The 19,987-nt window shown below is 40.4% G+C and overlaps 1 long non-coding RNA gene across 4 annotated transcripts in view; it reads left to right on the forward strand.

The window, feature by feature from the left end:
• LOC130250083 (uncharacterized) overlaps positions 1 to 19,465 on the forward strand; it is a 202,578-nt gene extending 183,113 nt beyond the window's left edge. For 2 of the 4 annotated variants that reach the window (XR_008839895.1, XR_008839897.1), the window contains exon 7: positions 4,000 to 7,072. This is a non-coding gene — a long non-coding RNA (uncharacterized LOC130250083). Of the gene's footprint in view, positions 1 to 3,999; positions 7,073 to 9,099; positions 9,688 to 18,919 lie in introns of those variants that run through there. The other 2 variants (XR_008839896.1, XR_008839898.1) reach the window with 2 other exon arrangements.
• The last annotated feature ends 522 nt before the right edge of the window (positions 19,466 to 19,987 follow it).

The raw sequence follows: 19,987 nt of genomic DNA on the forward strand, positions 1-19,987 counted from the left end.
ATGGCATGGCCTCTCCTGCCTACAAGCATGCACATCTACATGCAGCCACATACATGCAAAAAAATGAGTCACGGGGAAATATTGAGAGAAAGGTGATGGTGGTGGCTCCTCCTTGCATGCCTTAAGCTTAGCTGCTTGTCCTAAGCTCAGTCTATTGTTTGGTGTACCTCTGTGGGAAAGCCAGCCCTGTGGGGACGTGCATTCGGTGTCATTGCCATGGAAACTGGCACAAACCTCGCTCACACACCGGGATGGATGGAGGTCAGGCACTGGCTGGCTACTGATGGATGGAGGTCAGGCTCTGGCAGCTGCACTCTGCTGCCCTGGGGCCTCTTGCAAGCCCTCCTAAGAGGGAGGCATTGGGAAGAGGGATGGTGTCTCACAGAAGGGAAGAGGAATAAAAGTAGTGCAGGGAGCAAAAATGGCCAATGAGGTGTGAAAAACCAACCATTTTGTCCAGCTCTCAGATAGTACTCTCTTGCTGTAGGTTTTTTTTAATTTTGGGGTTTGTTTTGGTTTCAAAAATGGAAATGAATAACTGCTGCAGCATTAGTGGGAGGTGCTTGAGTCATTTCTTGTTCCCCCAGCCTGGGTCTCAGCAGGGCGGCGTGGAGGAGCTCTGAGCGAGGGAGGCGTGCTCTGAATGTGCAGCATGAGGCACAGAGGTGGAGGACTTGGCATAGAGATTAAACCTGGACATGGTTTCTGTAGGGTTTCCTGAAACATTAAAGAAAAAAGGAAAAAGTTCAAAGCCTTAGGTTAAAAAAAAATAAAAGAAAAAAAAAGAAAAAAGTTAAAGTGAACCGAAATAAAACAAAATCCAACCTTTGGGGAAAATGGAATTCCCCTATATTTGTCTTTCCCTACCTGCTAGGAATGTTATGATAGGATTACCAAATGTGAGGCTTTTTCTTTTCAACATTATAGAAGGGAAAAAAATGGGATGGGAGGGGAGGTGTTTTGGGTTTTTTTCCTTTTCTTCAAGATATTTTTCCTTTCCTTTGGCATGAGCAACTTCTTCCATCTCTCCTTAAGTCCACTGTTTGTCAGACCTGCAGGTGGCTTTTAAACAACCTCATCACAGTGTAGCTTTTGCCATCCTAAATCATCACTTTCCAGGCATGCTGTGCAGGCTGCTTGCCTTCACAATGTGCTCAGTTTTTTATGGCTTCTGTGCCCAGGTTAGGGAGAGCAGCTACTGCTTTCTGACCCTCTTCCCAGAGCCCTGTCTGTGCTGAGGATGGAGCTCTTCTCAGAGCATCCCCCAACCCCTTGTTACTGCCTGCAGATGAAGGAGGCAACTCCCATTTTCAGCTGCTGTAAGGAGGTCTGATTTCTTTGTTGTGGACACTGCTGAGTGTGTTTTACTGGCAAAAGGTTAGAGCTTGGCTAAAGGGTTAGAAACCTGAGCATGATACAAACCTTGGGTAAGTGTGGCTTCAGAGATTCCTTCTCCTACTCTGTGTCTCCTGCTCTTTTTCATGGGGTTGTTAATCAACCCAAATTAGCTGGTGATGAACATATTAACAAAATCTTTGCTATACATTTATTTCCACTCCTGCTTTCCAAGCAACCTGTGGGCAACATGCTATTCTGACAAAATATTTTAAGCATTAGGCCATTTCTTTGGGAGCTGGTATTTATCTGAGAATATACACACTTAATCTCTAAGTGTGGTAAATTTATTTTTATTTTTTATTACATAAAAATACTTTCAAATCTGAGATCCTGACTTGCATCAATGTAGAATAACACTCCATGTCTCTTCCTGTAGGGAACATGCCAGGGACACAGTACATGGGGGCAGAAAGGGGAGAAGTGAAGCTTGTGCTGCTGATGCTGCTCCTCAGGAGGCTTTTTGCCTGGTCACTTTGAAGTCAGGAATGATGTGTTTGTGCTCACAAGCTGGGATCTTTGGTGGCTTCATTTCTGATCCTGCATTTCTTGAACAAACCAAGCGCTTGTAACTCTATGTCAGCATCCTCTGAGGGATGCAGCAAGTGCACATCTCGAGCTGTGGTCTCTGCTGCACCCCTTCATGTCACCTCTGCCCTCAGTTGTGCCACTAATGACAATGTGAGAGTGATGACAGTCCTGCAGCACTCCTGACTGTGCATGTGTGCCAAAGCCTGCCACAATTGTCCACCCTCTATGATCCCAGGCAGCAGAGAAGTGAAATCATTGAGCTGGGTCCAGCTCCAGCATATTCAAGCTGCGTGTGGCTTATTGTCACATTTGTGTCTAATTGTTTACTGGGTCTTCATGTGGTGGTGCCCTGAAAATGAGCTGCTGTCATTTTCTATCTGATTAGTCTCCTCACTAATTTAAAAGAAGTCTTCCCTTGAGGGAGGTTTTTCTTAATTTATTTTGTTAGTGGATGCTTTTCTTGAATTATAAACTTACTTCTCTCTGTATAGAGCCTAGAAAAAAGAAATGGATTGACAAAAATCTAAATATCCCTGCTAAACATGGGTCTGACAATGTTCAAGATTGAAAAAAGAAATTAAAAAAAAAAATCTGAAAGTCAAGTTTGTTTCTGGTTTTTCTTAGGTTTTAAAATAGTTCTGCCAAGAGAAATGACCACAGTAGTGTATGAAGCTATGGAAAAAACAGCTGAATCTTTTTGTATGTTGATGTTATAATATCTAGTCTCCTCTTTTGAAAACATAAGTCAGGCAAATGCATGCATGGAAGTTCAGAAATAAACACCTGGACTCCTTTTAACATTAAAGTATTCAGAATATATGAAGATTACCTTGATAGCTATGCTTTGTTCTTTAAATGAATTGGTGAAATTTGGCATGCTTCTTAAGGAGGCCTTTTGCCAGTCTTTTCCCATATTCTTAGCTCATGCCTTTGCATAATGATGTGATCCATGGTGGGCAGGAATAATCCAGCCTAACTATGAATAATGGTAGCATTTGTGGTCAACTGGTCATGACATTCTCATTTGAGCATTTCTCTTTGGGAACTGCGTCTTTGAGTCATGAGACTCGTGGTAATGTCGAGAGAGAGAGCAGCACAGAATCTGGCTGGATGAGGGAGAAAGGGGACACTTGTTTTACAGGGTCCACTGTGGTGGAGGACAGAATTAAAGGGAAAAAAAAAAAAGCCTTGCTTGAAATACTGGTAGCTTTACAATCCTCTCTTTGTAACACTTCCTCCACTCCCAAGCACTTCAGTACTTCTGTGTTTAAATCAATGTATGTCTACTGTTCTGTTCACAAGACCCACTGGAATCTCAGTGAGGGTAAAACAACCTGCAGGAAAGGAGGTGGTGGGAACAGAGAAGGACAGGGAAAGCATCAAGTTAGGAGGAATAGCCTAAAATAAGCAAATGCAGAAAAGAGCAGATAATTTTTAAACATGCTGGAGTCGAACATTCTACTCCAGATTTACATCCTCCTGGGCAGAGGAAGGGCAGCACGTTGGTAAACCTGGGGATCAGGTTTAAATGAAGACATGAAGTAAACACAGTCATGCTAGAATGATCTGCTTCCATCATGCCTCATCTGTGTGATTTCTAAGTCCTGGGTATTAGGTATACATGGAGGTTGATTCACAGAGCTATATTATTCATTGATAAGTAGAAAGGGATGTGTGAAAAATGCAGAGTTCCCCACTACAACTAAAATAGACACTCGTGGTAGCTGTGTGTAAAAATAGTCTGGACACTATAGCTTTGATTAGAATCGAGTTTGAAGTACTGTGATTGTGCTGATTAGATGTGTGGGATGTACCTGGTATCTGCTGAAGCAAAAAATGTGTTTACAGAAAGATGAATAAATGGGAACGGAGTATCTGTGATTCAAGGGAGAAGAGTTATTAATGTTCCGATGACTCTTGCAAACTGAAAGTCCTGGAAGTTGGCTGTGGGCTAAGAAAACCACAAGTGCTCAGCCTTGGTTTAAATTAAGTCTCTCAGAATTTGTTTGAATGTATGAGTAGAAATCCAAATATTGTGGTGATAGAAGAGCTGACACTCTTTCCATCCTTCAGATGTCATTTACAGGACACTGGAGATGGTGGAAGAACCAGAACGCTACACTGCTCTTCCATGGTGTAAACTCCTGCTGAAAATCATGAAGAAGAAAAGGAAACTTGATTTGTAGTTCTGAATAAAGTGACATTAAGAGAACTTATGCTTCCTTGTAACATGTTACTTAAGAGATTCTGACAATGTATCCAAACCAACTCCATCTACAAGGAAAAAAAGAAAATCATGTCAAGTCTGATAGTCTTGTGATGTGTTCCACTAGTTGTGAATTTCTACAGGAATTCTTCAAACACAAAATTAACTATTATAAACAGCAATGGCATTATTCAAGATGTCACAAATAAGGTAACAGAAGCATGTCAAAGTGATACAGTTTGTGCTGAAATCAAACTATTCTACAGCAGTTGAAAGTGTTGAGGATAACCTTGTTCTTCAGAGTTATATCAGAAATTATTAGTAACAGCAGCTCCAGTATTTGGCCCACGGTTTTCAGAGTAGTTTGGAAAAGTATTTTCACACAGTATGTGCCCAAATATTTTTTTTTAAACTGCACTTTATTTAAGTAATGTAAAGGTTTGTAGCTAGAGACTACAGCCCATCCAAAGTAAGCAGCAATGTTAACTGGAGCAGAAGAAACAAAAACCAGATAAAACTGCTAGAATATTTTCTTTCATTTGAATGACAATGCTTTCTAAGAGTTCCAGCTGAAAGTGAGGGATCATACAGTTTGATTCCATTTAAAAGCAGAGCACAGTGTATGGAGAGAACACAGAGGGTACACACAGTAAAGATTTGGCCTGAGAAAGTTGTATAAAGGGTTGTGGGATAAAGGAGAAGGAATAAAGGTGTTGATTCTGTTACAATTAAAATAAAATATTTTGCTTAAATTTCTCTAAATTTCTTTTTATTTGAAAAGGGTGTGAGAAACTTGATTTTTATCTGGACTAGCCTAAAGGAGATGCATTATTCCAATATGCTTTAATTTCAGGCTCTGTAATATGGTAGTCTACAACAAGATAAGAATTGTAACCCAGAAACAGCAAATGTTCCCCTGACAAACATCTCCAAAGTTTTTTACTGACACCATGGAACACTTGTCTTAAGCAGGAAATTTAGCTTCTCAGAATAATATCTGTGGTGATGGACAGTAACATTTATATGCACAAAATGGATAATTCCCCACTTAGGATGAATTTAGAGATAGTGGGTTTAGCTTCTTTGAATTCAAATGATTTGCACATGGTTGTGTCATGTGTGATCTCCTCAGCTTTTCAAAGTTAGGTTGCTAAAGATACACTGAAGCAAATATTTTGGAAACATGCTTCCTAATCATAGAATTCCTTTTTCACTACAGATGTGGCTTTGATAAATTATTTACTTACCTGCTCTCAAACATATTTACACTTAAACCTTTCTTTGTTCAGTTTGTGCCCAAACTGCACATCCTTGGTACCAGCTTCTGCAGAAAGTCTGAGGAAAATATCAGCTGCATTCTGTGCAGCTCTGAAAGATGAAACAACATGAAGGAAACAAGCATAAGACTTGATTTTCTTATCTGCTTTTATTTTGTGAGTATTCACTGCATTAGAATATCGTCACAAGCAACCCTCCTGCAGTTATCAAATGTCTCAGCTTTGTTTCAGTGCTTATCCAGCTGTAAAAGATGTTTTATTACCTTATATATTCTTCCACCATTTAAGTAAATCACTTCAGTGTTGCATTATAGATGACTGTAAAAAGGAGATTTTTTTTTTTTTCTCTTCAATTTCAGCAACCAGTGGCCAGGTATGCACAAAACCCAGAACGTTTGGAGCAAGCAGCAACCTGTCCTGCAGTAATTTGAGGGAGAGGGGGGTATGTACTCATTACCCCATGAGTAATTCAGCAACACACGTGCCCTGCTGCTGAGGAGCAGCTGGCTGCTGTGTGCTATCAGAGCTGCTTGCCAGCAGGCACGGCTCATTAAGAGCCTAGTTGCAGGATATAACATCTTTGCAGTCAATTAACAATGCTGCTCTTTAAAAAGGCCCAGATCCTTCCTGATTCAGCAGAGCACTTCAATGTATGCTCAAAGTTAAATGCTTGATTAAAGTTTCGTGTAAGGAAGATGTGAGGGCTTGTGCTTGAGGTTAAATAGGAAGGCACATTCCCAAATCAGGGCCTGACATGCTATGGTTTTTAGAGGTTTCCAGGAATTTAGAATATCCTTAAATACTGACTATGCTCATTTCCAAGCTGAGTAAGACCTACAACTGAAAAACAAAACCACACCACGTGACTGTGAAGCATGCAGGAAAACCTTTTAAAATCTCTATCTGGTCATCATTGATGCTTGTCAAGGAAATGCTAGCAGACTGTTTGCATTTCTGTAATTTTAAAATAAATTTAAGAAATTACATAAACCTTGTCATCTGGATATGGGGAAAAATTATATTTGGTAAAATGAATTTATTCTTTGAAGAAAGAAACAATGAGAGTAATTGAATTGTTATGCACTTCCTGACTGTAGTACTTCTCACTGGATGGGGTTGTATTTTGTAGCCTGCTTTCTGTGGTCAAGTAAAGGAATGAGTACTAGGAAGACCAAAATTTGAGCTTTTGCCTTATCATTTTATGCAACAATGTCTACCACTTTCCCATGCTTAGATTCTCTTGTATGACATCTGCTCAGTTATTGCAATATCCTGCTGATAACTCATTGCAGTAATAGGCAAATGTCTTTGCTCTAGTTCAGTGGGTCAACAGCATAATCAAAGATAATCTCTCACTGATTGTGAGTTATATATTAATACAACCACTTTGCTCCTTGTGGATTGGGTCTAAGCACCTGGGACATGATATTTTCTGTAATAGTATGTTGAATTGCCAGAGCTCACTGCTTCATCTTTTGCAATGTCTCATCTTCTTATATCCCCACTAATAAAATGCAAAGTTCCAGCTGACTGCAATAAGTGTAGATTTAAACCTCAAATAATTTTTAAAACAACTTATGATTTCTGGTGAAACATCCTATGAATGTGGATTGCTCCATACTTCCTCTTATTGACTTTGTCCAGTTAGAGAACAATTGAAATAAACTTCCTAATGTGTGTGTGAGACACCTTACTTGTATGTTTCCAACTTTTGTTTTCAGTTTGATTTGGGTTGGACTGATGGTTTGCTTTTAATTTATTATTTGAACCTGAAACTTGGAATAAGAGAGCCAAACCACACACACCTCCTGTATGGAGACTGTCTAGATATGGCTGGAATTGGACCACAGCCTGTAAGGCAGGCACAGCACCTGCCACTGAGGTATGTCATCTGTGCCCATGGAGCTGGTTCCAGCTGCTCTGGACATCTCTGGGGCTGGGGATAAAGGCTTCTGGCAGCCCAAAAGGTAAGGCAGGAGTCAGATCCTGGGGGGCCTGCCTCTGGTTTCCACTCTCAGATTCACTGGGTCTGCTCGTGTGTAAGACTCAAAGATTTCACAGATTATTGTGTTTCAGATGTGTGGGGGAAATTTGGGATTTAGGTCATGCAGTGCTTGATCACCTCAGAGATTCAGGCTCTGGAAACAATGAAATGCAGAGCTGAGGCAAACCCTGCTACAAGACCAGCCCCCAAATTCCACATGCATCACAGCCCCCAGAAATCTGCTGCTCAGTGGCAGCCCTGCCTTTCTTTTCCTTGCCCCAAACTTCCATGTAATCTCAGATGGAGCAGTTTGGGATGGATGCCTCTTTAGCTGAAAGCATCTGCAGCAAAATGTCCAGCCCCTTCCAGGCACAGGGGTGAGCCTGAACTGGGAGGCTCCATCAGGAAATGGACAAACTTTGGAACTGCTCAGACTACATGTGAACTTTGCCACTGATTAAACATAAATAATCCTGCTCAGACTCTAACAGCTGAGTTGAAGCAGAGATTTTGAAAAGAAAGAACTTGGATCACAATTTTATGACTATCTCTAAAATATTTTATTGCTGGTTTATGACACCAGAGTGTAAATTATAGGGCTTTAAAGAGTTGCATTGTGAAGATTTTATCCTTTGCTTATGTACAAAACATAAATACTACTGTTTTGTTATCAGGGAAATTAAATACATATTTTTTAAAGTGTTTAGAAAGCCAAGTGGGTTAGTAAGAAGAACACCTTGCTCTTTTTAATTTTTTTTTTAATGTGTAGATACTGTATTTTTATGAGTTTATACTGAGTACTTATTTTCAGTCAAGTGTTGTAGGTCAAACAATTGAAAATGTTTGCAAATACCACTGCAATGGAAATAGTGTGGATCAGAGAAGAAATGTCCTCTATTACTGATGCAGAAAAATATCTTTTGGAAGCACAAGCCATTTCTCAGGTCTGAAGCAAACCTCATATAGTTTGTGTGTAGATAGAATCAGTTTATGCTGTGTGCATACATGTACATACATGTCTACACAAATGGAGCTCTGTAGGTGCAGCAGCAGCTACCATATTGTCTCATTTGTATTGCATTTTATCCATTTTTAAAAGAGAAATTTTAACAAATGAAAAGGATTAGTTTCCTACTACATTTTTAAAGCTAACTCAAAGCTATGTAATCCAAGAAATGTGTTGTGTTTTGGAGAGTGGAGTTTAAAGATCAATTCCTTTTGGATGTGACTCCATCAAGATTCATCAGTAGCTTACTCTGGCCTTTGTCTCCTGGGGTTTATATCCAATATTCCTTCAGATTTTGCTCCATCCTATGTCAAGATGACTCACTGTTATTTCCTTCCACTGTCTCATGCTGAGTGACCATGGGGAGAAAAAAATGTTTTCAGCTGCTTCTTTTAGTTAATGCTCTTGTTCCAGTAGACTCACTCAGCTAAATTTTTCAGAAGTTATGAAACAGTTATGTCTGTGAACTCCATGTTATTCTCCTATGCACAACCTTGGCACCAGTTTCCTTTCCAAGCTCTGGGAAAAAATGCTGGTTTATATCTATTTGGATGAAACTGAGGTGTGATTCTCCTGTTCTTGAAGACTGGAAGGACTGGGAGGGAACATGACCAGCCATAGTGGTGTGAAATAGCTGTTTTTAACAGTTCTAAATTATTACTGTTCAAATCTCTTGTGTGTAATGTCTCTATTCTCTTAGGAGATTCAGATGGACCACTCTTAATCAGCTGGCAAGGCCAACACTGCTGTTTGGTGTCCTTGTGATGGGGTGTCTTGGGCTGTGCAGATCAGGCTTCACACCACCCCTGCACTTGAGGCTCTCTGTGCTGTAAGTACACTAAATAATATTGTGCCTGCTTGGCATGTCCAAATCAGTTAACTGGGAGTGCTTTGACTTAACTTCTGGAAAACTTACCATGATTTTGATGATTTTATGCTTTTTAGGTGGATGAAACTATGTACCTGCCTCAAATAAATATGAAAGGTGATTTTATATTGATTTATTAATCCCTGTAATCACCATAAGTTTCCAGTGATTGTAGGGTAAATGGGTATTTTTCCTCCAGTGTATTACAAGCATGCTGTAAACAACACAAATGCTGTATTTTACCTCTGATAAAAGTAATTCTGTTGCTGCTGTTCCTAACAACAAAGGCAGGAGGTACTTCTAGTTATTTTGCATCTCTAATCTGTCTAAACTCTCAGTGTATAGAAAGGGGTGTGGAAACAACACTATGTATAGAGGTGTTTATTTTCCAACTGTGAGAATCATGTGTCTGCAACCTAACTGTACTTGCTTCAGCTGAAATAAACACTTTTGGGAAGAATTTGGCTGCATGGTTATTTTTGGTCTGGCAAAGGGGAAACTGACTGAGTGACTGTTATTACTCTTATGCCAGTTACTGGAACCGACCAGCTTAGGGGCAATTTGCTGGCTTTGTTTAAAAACAAAACTGGTCTTTCTGGGTCCAACTGTGATTTAGTAAGGGAGGAGATCTAAACCACTTCTTTTTTTCTTTTTTCTTTTTTCTTTCCTTTCCTTTAAAAAAATAAATTTCAATTTTTTTTTTTTTTTTTTAAAGTTTCCTAGCTGAAAACATTATCTGAACTCCACATGGTGTGGGATTTAGGGAATTAACAGGATGATTCAGACATACAATCCTCACATTCATTCCCACTCCTGAGAACTTTCCTTAAGGAATAAAATTTCTTTCCTGCACTTGGTCGGAAACAAAACAAACTCAAACTCTTTTCTCCTTTTTTTTTTTTTTTTTTTTTTTTTTTTTTTTTTTTGACTGGAAAGTAGCACAACTAATAAACCTACCATTAAGCTCCAGCACATGCTGTAGGCCAGTATAATCTCAGGATATGAGTGGTGTGATTTTAGCAGGCTTTTGCAGTACTCCTCCCTGTGAACTCTTGGCTGATACTTTGTCCCATCACTGCTTCCCTTTCCTCTCCCCTGCTCCATATGGAGACCTGTGCCAGCTAAGGGGTGTTTCAAAGTGTTGTCTTTTCATATTTTGTCCTTAGGGAGTGGGACAGAAAGCACTGAGAGTTTTGACTTGTGTATTATTGCTTTGCATCTCTGTGAGAAGACAGACAAGGGCAATGCCTGAGCTCTGACCTTGGGGATGAGAAAGTTGTGATCTTGCAGCCCCACTGCTCTCTTGATGCAACTCTGATTTCCCTTTCCTATATGTGTGTGGGGGGAAGGTCACATAAGCTGAAGTGAATCTCTTCAGCATGAATTCAGAGCACTCAGATTGTGCAGAATTCCCTAGGTGTGCACCAGGAGAATTTTATGATGGATTGGTTTCCCACTCTTTCCCCTTTTGTTGCTTCTTATCAAAACCAAACAAACTCAAACAAAACATATCCTTTCATTCAAGCAGGAAATAAAGGAAGCTTGTGAAACTTGGTGCTTGCCCATGCTGCAGTTTAGTTTAAATGCCCACAGACACCTGTATTTTCTTGCTTCCTACTTCATAGGATTGCCTTCCTTGATGCTCCTTGTTTTAAAAATTCCTCTGCCATAATATTTAGTGATTTTTAAATTTACAGTCAGACTTTTTTTCCCATCTTGATTGTATTTCCTCACTACCTAGAAACTTCTTTGTGCATTCCCTTGGTCATTCTTTTGCTCTTTGAATCAGGAAAACTCTCTTAGGTTGCTTTTGTATTTTCTGGTCCACAGTTGAATCAAATAGTACCAAACTTACCTGGTGAATTCTTGGTTTTCTTTTATAATATACTCATATTTTTTACTCCTAATATTTTTGTTTCACTATTTTTATTGCTGGCATTCCATGCCAAATTGAGGTCTTGTTGGTCAAACTGTCTGACCTTTATTTTTGTTCATAGAGTCTCCATGGGCTTCTTCTAAAATTCACCTGAGTTCATTTGATTGTTTCAAGCTTCTCTGCACTTCCAGTCGTATTTCACACCAGCTTTTCTTACTGTGTCTTCAGTTTGGGGGAACAAGGGAAATTTACTAAATATCCTGCAGCCTGTTTGCTCTCACTGTCACAACCACAGGCAGCTAGACCAGCAGCTGCATTACTTACTGCATCCTAGAGGCATATCCAGCCTAGAGGAGGATCAGAGTGGCTGCCTGCAGTATATTGCCTTTCACCACACTGCTGATTCCCCTTTTGCTATACCACGTGCTGCCAACACCCTTTTCTCTGGGGTGCTTCTGAAGTCCTGTGTCTCTCCTGCCTTCCCTCTAGCTGATGTTTTGCTGGTTTTTAAATCCACATCCACCTGTGTTTTTATTACACACAGAGATGGAAACCCTGCCCAATCATTCTTTTTCATTCTTCAGCTTCCTTTTGTTTTGTCTTAAATAAATTCAAGGGGGAACAGGAGGAGGGATGGAAAAGGAAGGGCTCGGTCTAGACTTCCAAAGCAATTTCCTTTTCCCTACAGAGCACAGCTCATTTCCTTCCAGGGCTATGTGGCTGGAGAGTTGCACATTTCTCCTCAGCACTGACTTTCCTGAGACTTGTTGAGTCAAAGCACAGCTACTAGGTAGGATCCAGAGGAACCATAAACAGGAGTGTGGGAGTCTTTTCATTGCTGCCAAACAGGAGAATAAACAGAGATTAATATAGAAGGGACAGTGTAGATAAGCAGCCACAGGGTGGAAATGTTGGAAAAAAAATAGAGAAATGTCCACAGACACACCTGCACTTGGGCGTTTCTGCACCACGGGGCCTCACAGGGCTCATTTTTGCCATAAATGTCTCAAGGACAGAGAACTGAGCAATGTGGAAGTTGATGATTTTCCTTGAGGGTTAATTACAAGGTCTTGCCTTTGGGGGGAAAAAAAAATGGTAATGGTTTATTGTTGTAAATTTAACTCTTTATACATTGCATATAGCTCAAGACAGGAGAGCCCTTTTTCTTTAAAATGCATTTATATTTGCTGGTTTTTAATAGTAGGCCATTTAGTGCTGTGGCATCCACTCTGTCCAGGTTTCTGTGTTTGCTTTCAATGAAACTAATAAATTGGTTTAAGTCAAATTAAAACCAGACTGAAAGAGTAGTGCAGTCATGGCTGAGCAACTTGCCTCCTCCAGAGAGTTCAGTATACTCTGTGCTTAAATTTTTTCAAATGAATTAAATTCAGTTTGGAAAGGAATTGCTTGGGAGAAAAAAGAAAAAAAAAAAAAAGAAGTGATGAGATCATAATTTGTCGACTCCATGGAGTTTCTAATTCAGTTGATGCCTTTATGTGTTTGTTTGCTTAAAAGATGAGATTTCTCCTGTGTTGAGAGTGTGTAGAGACATGAGCAGGAAGATGAGCTGGAATCTTGATGTAAGATAATTATTTCATCCATTCCACTTGTTTTTTGCTTAGCAAGACAACACACAGAGTGTTTATTGTCCTGCCACCAGTAACTGCAGATTAGAGTCTAAATAGCTGATGCTTACTTCTGAGTCTGAAAAAGTTCATAACTGATTTATTTTGTTAATTGTCAGAAAATGCACAATGGAACTCTAGAGAAGTTCTTCCAAAGTACTGCATATTACAGTTACACAGAAACTTGAGTTGGTTGATGTTTTTTAGCAGGTGAACAGATGAGGAAAGTGCCTTTACATTATGTCTCAAAAATGGAAGTTCAGCAAACTACAGGCAGAGGATCTTTAGAAGATCTCCTGCTTCTCAGGACCCATGCCTTGAAATCCCAGCTACAGAAAACAATTCTGCTATTAGCCACAAGGTGAAACACCACAGTGTTTGCTACTCTCCAGCTTAATGACATTTTTCCATGCAAAGGAAAACACCTGGCTTAGGAAGAGGTTGTGTGGGGCTGGGAATGCTGGGCAGGCACTAGTTATTGCATCCACTCAATCTTCTTTGACTTAGTAGTGCCAAAATACTGTGGCCTCAGAATCTGGAGCTGCTGCCTGGCATGGGATTTTGTAAGGGCAAGAAAAAGACAGTTTGATGTAATGCAAGGACCTTGTTGTGGAGCTCATACTGCAAATTGTAGAACTGTACTGTGAGACTAAAGGATGCTTGCTTCAGACAGATTGCAGGAGGCCAGACTTGCACAACTTTTCCATTTTCAGAGGTACCTCTGCAGTGAAAAGATGTGTATCTGGCAGCTAAAGGTCCTTGAATTTATTTGTTATCATTCAGCTGTGTTGGGCTGGTTGGCTCAAGTTTTCAACAGCTGTAGCTGGCAAGAAAATGTGTGCTCTGTTAAAGGGAGTTCTGTCAGTCCCAGGTATTCGAGATGAAATGGAGGTGGAGGGAAAAAAAGATGGTTTTGATACTTTACTGATATAATCTGCACTTGAGGAATCACTGTGGGCTTTTTTATTATTCCTGAAATGTGTGGCTCTTTGTGGCTTGGATTCTTTTTTTTTTTTACATGTTTTCTGTCTTTTGTCAGTTCCAAATTTGCATTTATTAGATGAGCTGAGGGTGAGAGGCAAAGGTGCAGCTGTCTTAGGGGGAGAATGGATACACAACAAATACAAATAATTTAGAAAATATTACTTTTGTAGATATGATTGTGACATTATGACCAAGAGAAGAAACTGTAACAGTAGGTAATGTTTTACCCTGACAGAAAAGAAGACAGGGCAGAATCTCCAACTTTTGAGTATTTTTTCATCTCATTTTCCCAAATAAACAGTCTAGTGGTACTTCAGACAGCACAGGGAGGATGACTCTTCAGGCACAAATTGAGGTTGAGTGTGTGTGTGCATGTAGATGCTCAGTGTTTCACAAAGCAGGGCAGCTCTAAAGAAAAAAGCAGTTACACTCCTGGAAAGCCAGGATTGTTAAGTGCTGAATGAGGCAGATCAAAATACACAGAGGCAGAGATGGAAATTAAAAGAAGAAAAAAACAGGGGTATCTAGCTTTGTTGCCTACCATCTGGAAGGATTGCAGAGCCTGTGCTGTTTTCCAGGGTCTGTCAGTGGCATGTTGTATGACCTTAATAAGGAAACTGCATCTCAAGGTTCTCAAGGTCTTACATTTGTAAAATGAGAACAATAAGCAAGGTGCCCTGAGTTCTGTGAATAAAAAGGTGCTGTATAAAAATTGTTTTAGTACTGCTAATAAAAATAATATATATGATAATAATTGATTTTTTCTCACCATAATTTTAATTCAGACAGAATTGTGTCTATTTTTCTGTGAACAGTGCTAAGATACAGAAAGTGGTAAAGACACAACATTGCACTTTCTCTATTGCAATAGGCACAACCTGTAAAGATTCTGCAGTTCTTTGCTTTTTTTTTGGTGTATAACATAGCCCATAGAAGTAAAGTATTTTCAGATCAATGCTTTTCTGCAGAAGTGTTTAGCACTTTCCCAGGAAATGATCAACAAATAAAACACACTGAGAAAGGAAGCTGGCATTCACTTTCTGTTTTTGAAGGTGGCTTGTGTTGTGCAAAACAAGATGGAAAGGGCTGGATCTCCCATAGCATTAGCATCTGAAGAACAGTGGTGGAATAGAATAGATGAGATACATTTCTTATTTGTACCTTTGCATCTCAATTACTGCTGCTGTAGCTGACTCTGAGGCAGAAAGGGCATAAGGATCCATGGCCATGTCTTGGCATCAGGTCTTGTCTCTCAAGGAGTAATCCTGTCACTACCTCCTTTTCAATTTTCAATTTCAAATAAAAAGTACATTCACTTTGAAAACCTTAAGTGTGTTCTTATAAGTATCTAGATTTGGAAAAAAAAAACCAACATAGCTAGCTTGTTTAATGAACAATCCTTGGTTGCAATGCCTGATTTCAAAACCTACCTTCTTTCAGCACTGTTGATGAGCTCAAAGAGGCCAGACACAGATAACTGTGATGCCCAGTGGAACTGTAAATGTGCATGCAAATGATATTTCTGGTTAATGCTTTTTTTTTCCCCTCCATCTTTGGTACAAATGTAATGAATGCTCACCATCACTAAGCCTGTTGGAAGCAAGTGAAATAAGAAGTTTACACCACAGACAGAGTTTTTTCAACAAGAAGGAAGACTTGGAGTTTCCTAAACACTTGGAGGAGGAGTACTTTCCTCCTGAAACTTCAGCATGTAAATGAAGACTTACTGGGCTGTGTATCCCTTGACTCCTGCTAACTTTACCTGAGCATTTAAGAAGTGCTACAGAAATAAATGTGACCAGAGAACCACAATGCTTCTCAGAAAGCAGCTTTTTTGAGGTGTGACACTGTCCATTTTATGTCACCCTGGGAGCCATGCTAGAGCAGGGAAGAGCAAATCCCTCCATCACAAATGCATGAAATGGGCTGAGGATGGGCTATAAAGGTATGTTTTCCACATCACTAAATTCTTTTCCTCTTTCCTACCCATTGCGTCTATATCAAAAACATTGCTGGAAATGCATCTGGGAAATTAGCAGAATGTTTGTTTTACTTCTCTTCAAAGTGTTTTCATGGTTTTAGGTGAGTGTTTGACTTATGTTCATTGGCCCTTGCACAGGAGACTGAAAGCTATTTCCTTTTTCCTTAATTAGAGCATATGGAATATCGGATTTCTGAGCAGTGAATTTCCTTTCAGGAGATAGGTGAGCATATGTGGTAGAAGTGGTTGTTTTTGTAAACTTGAGAAGTTGGTCCTTCCATATTTTTTTAAAAGCCAAACTTGTACTTTTCATACAGACAGAAGTGCATTTTTTTCTTTTTTTCTTCCCCACCCCCTTCCCCTTTTTTATTTTTGGAATTAAATAGAGAGGTGGGAAGTTAGAAATATCTGAGGGAATTTCTAGGAGGGTGGCCATAGGAATGTGGTAGCAAATGTGGTGAAGGCAACAGCCCAGCCCTGTTAGCATGTGTAACTTTATTTCGAGTCCCTAGAGCTGGGGCTGGTGAGAAAGGGGGAAAAAATTCAACTGGAGAGGTTGTGTGCTGTTTTTTAAGGTCATGTATTTTTATCTCTGCTGGCTTGTCTGTGTGGGTGGGCAGGTATGAGTCTTGGTGTGTCCTCTTGTGCAATGTCAGAGGGAAGTTCAGGTCGGGGTGGTGGCAGGGCCAGCCCACATCCTCCACCCACACAGGCCCATGAGCAGTTTCACACATCAATCAGGGAAAACCCTCAGCCCCTGGCACCCTTGGGGCAGGTGTGAGCTCACAGTGACATCAGATGAGTGTCACACTGCCATGGGGCAACACCAGTGCTGGCCCATGCTCTGTGTACGTCAGCTCTACCTCCTGGAATAAATTCCAGTCCAGCACTCAGACCCCTACAACCATCCTTTTCTCTCACAGGTGCTTTGGGGTGGAACAGATGGAAAGAAGGATGAGGAGAATGATTTTACAAAATGTTGTAGATCTCCATATAACATCCCCAGCAAAGTGCCATGCCCTTCAAGGTGTCAACCAGTTATAAACAGAGAGGGAAAGCCAAGGCTGTGTCCAGCAAAGAGCAGAGTTGACTAGATTAGTCATGACCAAAATTGTAGATAATTGTAAATAAAGTGCAAATAAATTGACTGTATGTAGTGAAAATACTCTGCACTTTACTCTGTGTCCATGTAAGTGTGGAAGGACATCACTGGCTTAATTTCCCCCTGGGAATTTGGTAGGGTGTCTCTGGGTTGTATGAACACATGTGAGAGAAGAATTCGGTGTCACCTTCTGGTGATTTATACAGGATATCTGTATTAGCCCTTATTTTGCTAGGCAGATGAAGTGTATTGGATCAAATTATTTTGACATATGCCAGTGGGCAGAGGAGGAGATCCAATGACTGTGGAGATGGTAGGTACCTCCAGTCCTGGGCATGCTCTTTGGCAGAATGACATCTGCACTGTTTGTGGGTGGGATCCCAAAAGTTTAATGCCTCCAGACATTAAGTTGAAGGTGTGTTTCAACCTGCCTCTAGCAGTCTATCCTCTCAGAGCCTGGAGGACAGGGTGCATGCATACCATCCTTTCAGCTGCAATCTAAACCTTGCTTATGAACAAGTGCATGAAGAAACTCAAATTAAAGGGCTTTTTCAATTATTTTGTTTTTACGCATAAGCAAGACATAGCAGGATTTTAAGAAAGAGTGGTGTTAATCACTGTGGCAATCCTTTCTAAGGAAAAAAAAAAAGGGCACTTTTTCATCCATTAAAATTAAGTGTATTCACAGACATACAAAATTACAGGGTAAGGGCCTGCTTGGGAACAAATTGCCCCTATATTGCCATGCCAACAGTGTTCATGCTTTTCCATTTCACCAACAGATAATAATAGGCAGAGATGTCTAGACCCATGAGAGGAGGTGGCTGCAGTTCTGCTGTGCAGAGTTGTTAGAAGCAGCACAGCAATTCTGACTCCTACAAGGTATTTCCAGCTTTGAAACACCATTTCGTTTAGTGATGAAATGTAATGACTTTGCAAGTGTATAATTAAGAATTGCCACAATATCTATGTAGTTTACATAGCTAAGGAGACTGTGTCAGCTGTGTTCCATGAGGTTTGGTAGGTGTGACATTTATAATGGGGGTGTGAGCCTTTCTGGCTTAGGGAATGAACTCACCACCATTGAACTGCTGAGAAGAATCTCCCTGTAGGGAGAAGTCTCCTCTTCCCCTACTCCTTTATTTTTCTTTCCTGCCAATAACCTCTCCTGAAAATGAACTCCTAGACCAGCTACTTCAGTGTCATGGTTTTTTGCTTTTCCTATAAAAGTTATTCCCTGCTTGTTTCACCCTCAGGAGCCACATGAGTAGTGGTTCTGCTTTAAGGTACTGGAATTGCTATCCATGCATAACATTGCATGGATGTTGACTAACAGGCTGATGCACAGAACAGCCATGCACAAAACAGATGTGCTTTAGCAGCTCTGGTTTGCTGCTTTACCAGACAAATGAGCTTATTCTCTTAAGTTTTCACAGGGAAAGGGTAGAACAGGCTGGTACAGATTGTGGAAGAAATCAAGGGAGATGGAGAGAGAGAGAAGAGAAGAGAAGAGAAGAGAAGAGAAGAGAAGAGAAGAGAAGAGAAGAGAAGAGAAGAGAAGAGAAGAGAAGAGAAGAGAAGAGAAGAGAAGAGAAGAGAAGAGAAGAGAAGAGAAGAGAAGAGAAGAGAAGAGAAGAGAAGAGAAGAGAAGAGAAGAGAAGAGAAGAGAAGAGAAGAGAAGAGAAGAGAAGAGAAGAGGAAGAGAAGGAGAAAAGAAAAGAGAAAAGAAAAGAAAAGAAAAGAAAGAAAAGAAAAAGAAAAGAAAAAGGAAAATATTTGTCAAGCTTGATAGTGTTAATGAAAACATAAAAAAAGAAAGGAGGAAAGCAATGTTTGGAGAGTGACCTGACAAATGTGACCTCTGTTTTTCCCAAGGGCTTCTGACTTTGAAACCAAAGCTGCCTTTAATGTTCACCAGGTGCCATCAGGGTGTTTTGATTGCCTTTATGGAAGGGAATTAGCCTCATAGCTTCAGCATCTGCACTTCAGTGAACTTCAGGGACAGGGTGTATTCTTGTTCAGACCATAACCTTTAAGGTTCAAAGGCCATGAGCAGCTAAATAATTAATTCTGTTCTTCCACAGGAGGCAATGAACACAGACCTATACTACACACCAGTTTATCACAGGAATTTTTCTAGTCCCTGCTCAAACAGGATTTCTGCCTGAGCATCTCTGAACAGCAAACTGGAGCAACTGGAAAGCGAGGCAGACACAGCACAGAAGCAAAGCTGGCAGTAAGATTATTCCTCATCCTAAAATAATACTCTGAAGTTTGTATTTTGTCAGTTGAGATTATAGTTCAATTTCTCAGAAGAAGCAAGATGCTATTTTGCTGAAGACATATGGCTCTCTGTCCCCTGTTGTTATATAAGCAAATTGTTGGTACTTATCATCCTCTTTCTGGCTGCTTCCTCACCGTAGGTAATTGTGCCTCGGATATTACCTAGATATCTCAGCCATGCTTGTGACCTGAGAGTAGCTCTTCAGGTAATTGTCTCGTCCTGCAGATGATGGATTTATAGGAATATTGCATATTGTCAATAAAAAGAAACAAACTGACTGGTCAGGGGGGTTTTTACTTCCCCTCCTCCTTTCCTCTGAGTGAACCAAGGGCCAACCATTTCTGGACAGCTCCCCCTCCCCTTCTTCCTCAGGGAATTCAAGCAGCTCATCTAATCCTTTGGTGCAGAAGCTGTGTTGCAGCAGAGAGGAAGGTAGGATAGGAAACATATCCTCAACAGAAGAGGTTTTCTGGGAGGAGGACTGAGGGTGACCCAGGGGCCAGCTCAGGATCACTGAATCAGGTCACTGGAGTAGTGGGGTGAGTGAATTTGCCTTGAGAGGTCCTGTCCAGCAATGACTCTGCAATACTTTGGTTTTCTCAGCCTTAATTCTGGAGCAAATACATGCTTTAGGAAGAGAATATGATAATATCTCTGACATATCTAGTTGAGCTGCAGGATCTTGTGGGTCCAGATGTGCAACAGGATGGCCACTGCTTCAGCTCATCAGTCACCTTCTGCACCCAGTATCTGTTCATTCTACCATCTCCTCCCATACCCAATTATCTATTTTACAGCCCATTATTTCAAAGTATAGGACCAGAGTAACTTCAACAAAAGATAGGAAAGGAGTTTAAAAGGGCCTGGA

This window comes from Oenanthe melanoleuca, chromosome 2, assembly GCF_029582105.1.
Source record: "Oenanthe melanoleuca isolate GR-GAL-2019-014 chromosome 2, OMel1.0, whole genome shotgun sequence".
Lineage (NCBI taxonomy): Eukaryota > Metazoa > Chordata > Aves > Passeriformes > Muscicapidae > Oenanthe > Oenanthe melanoleuca.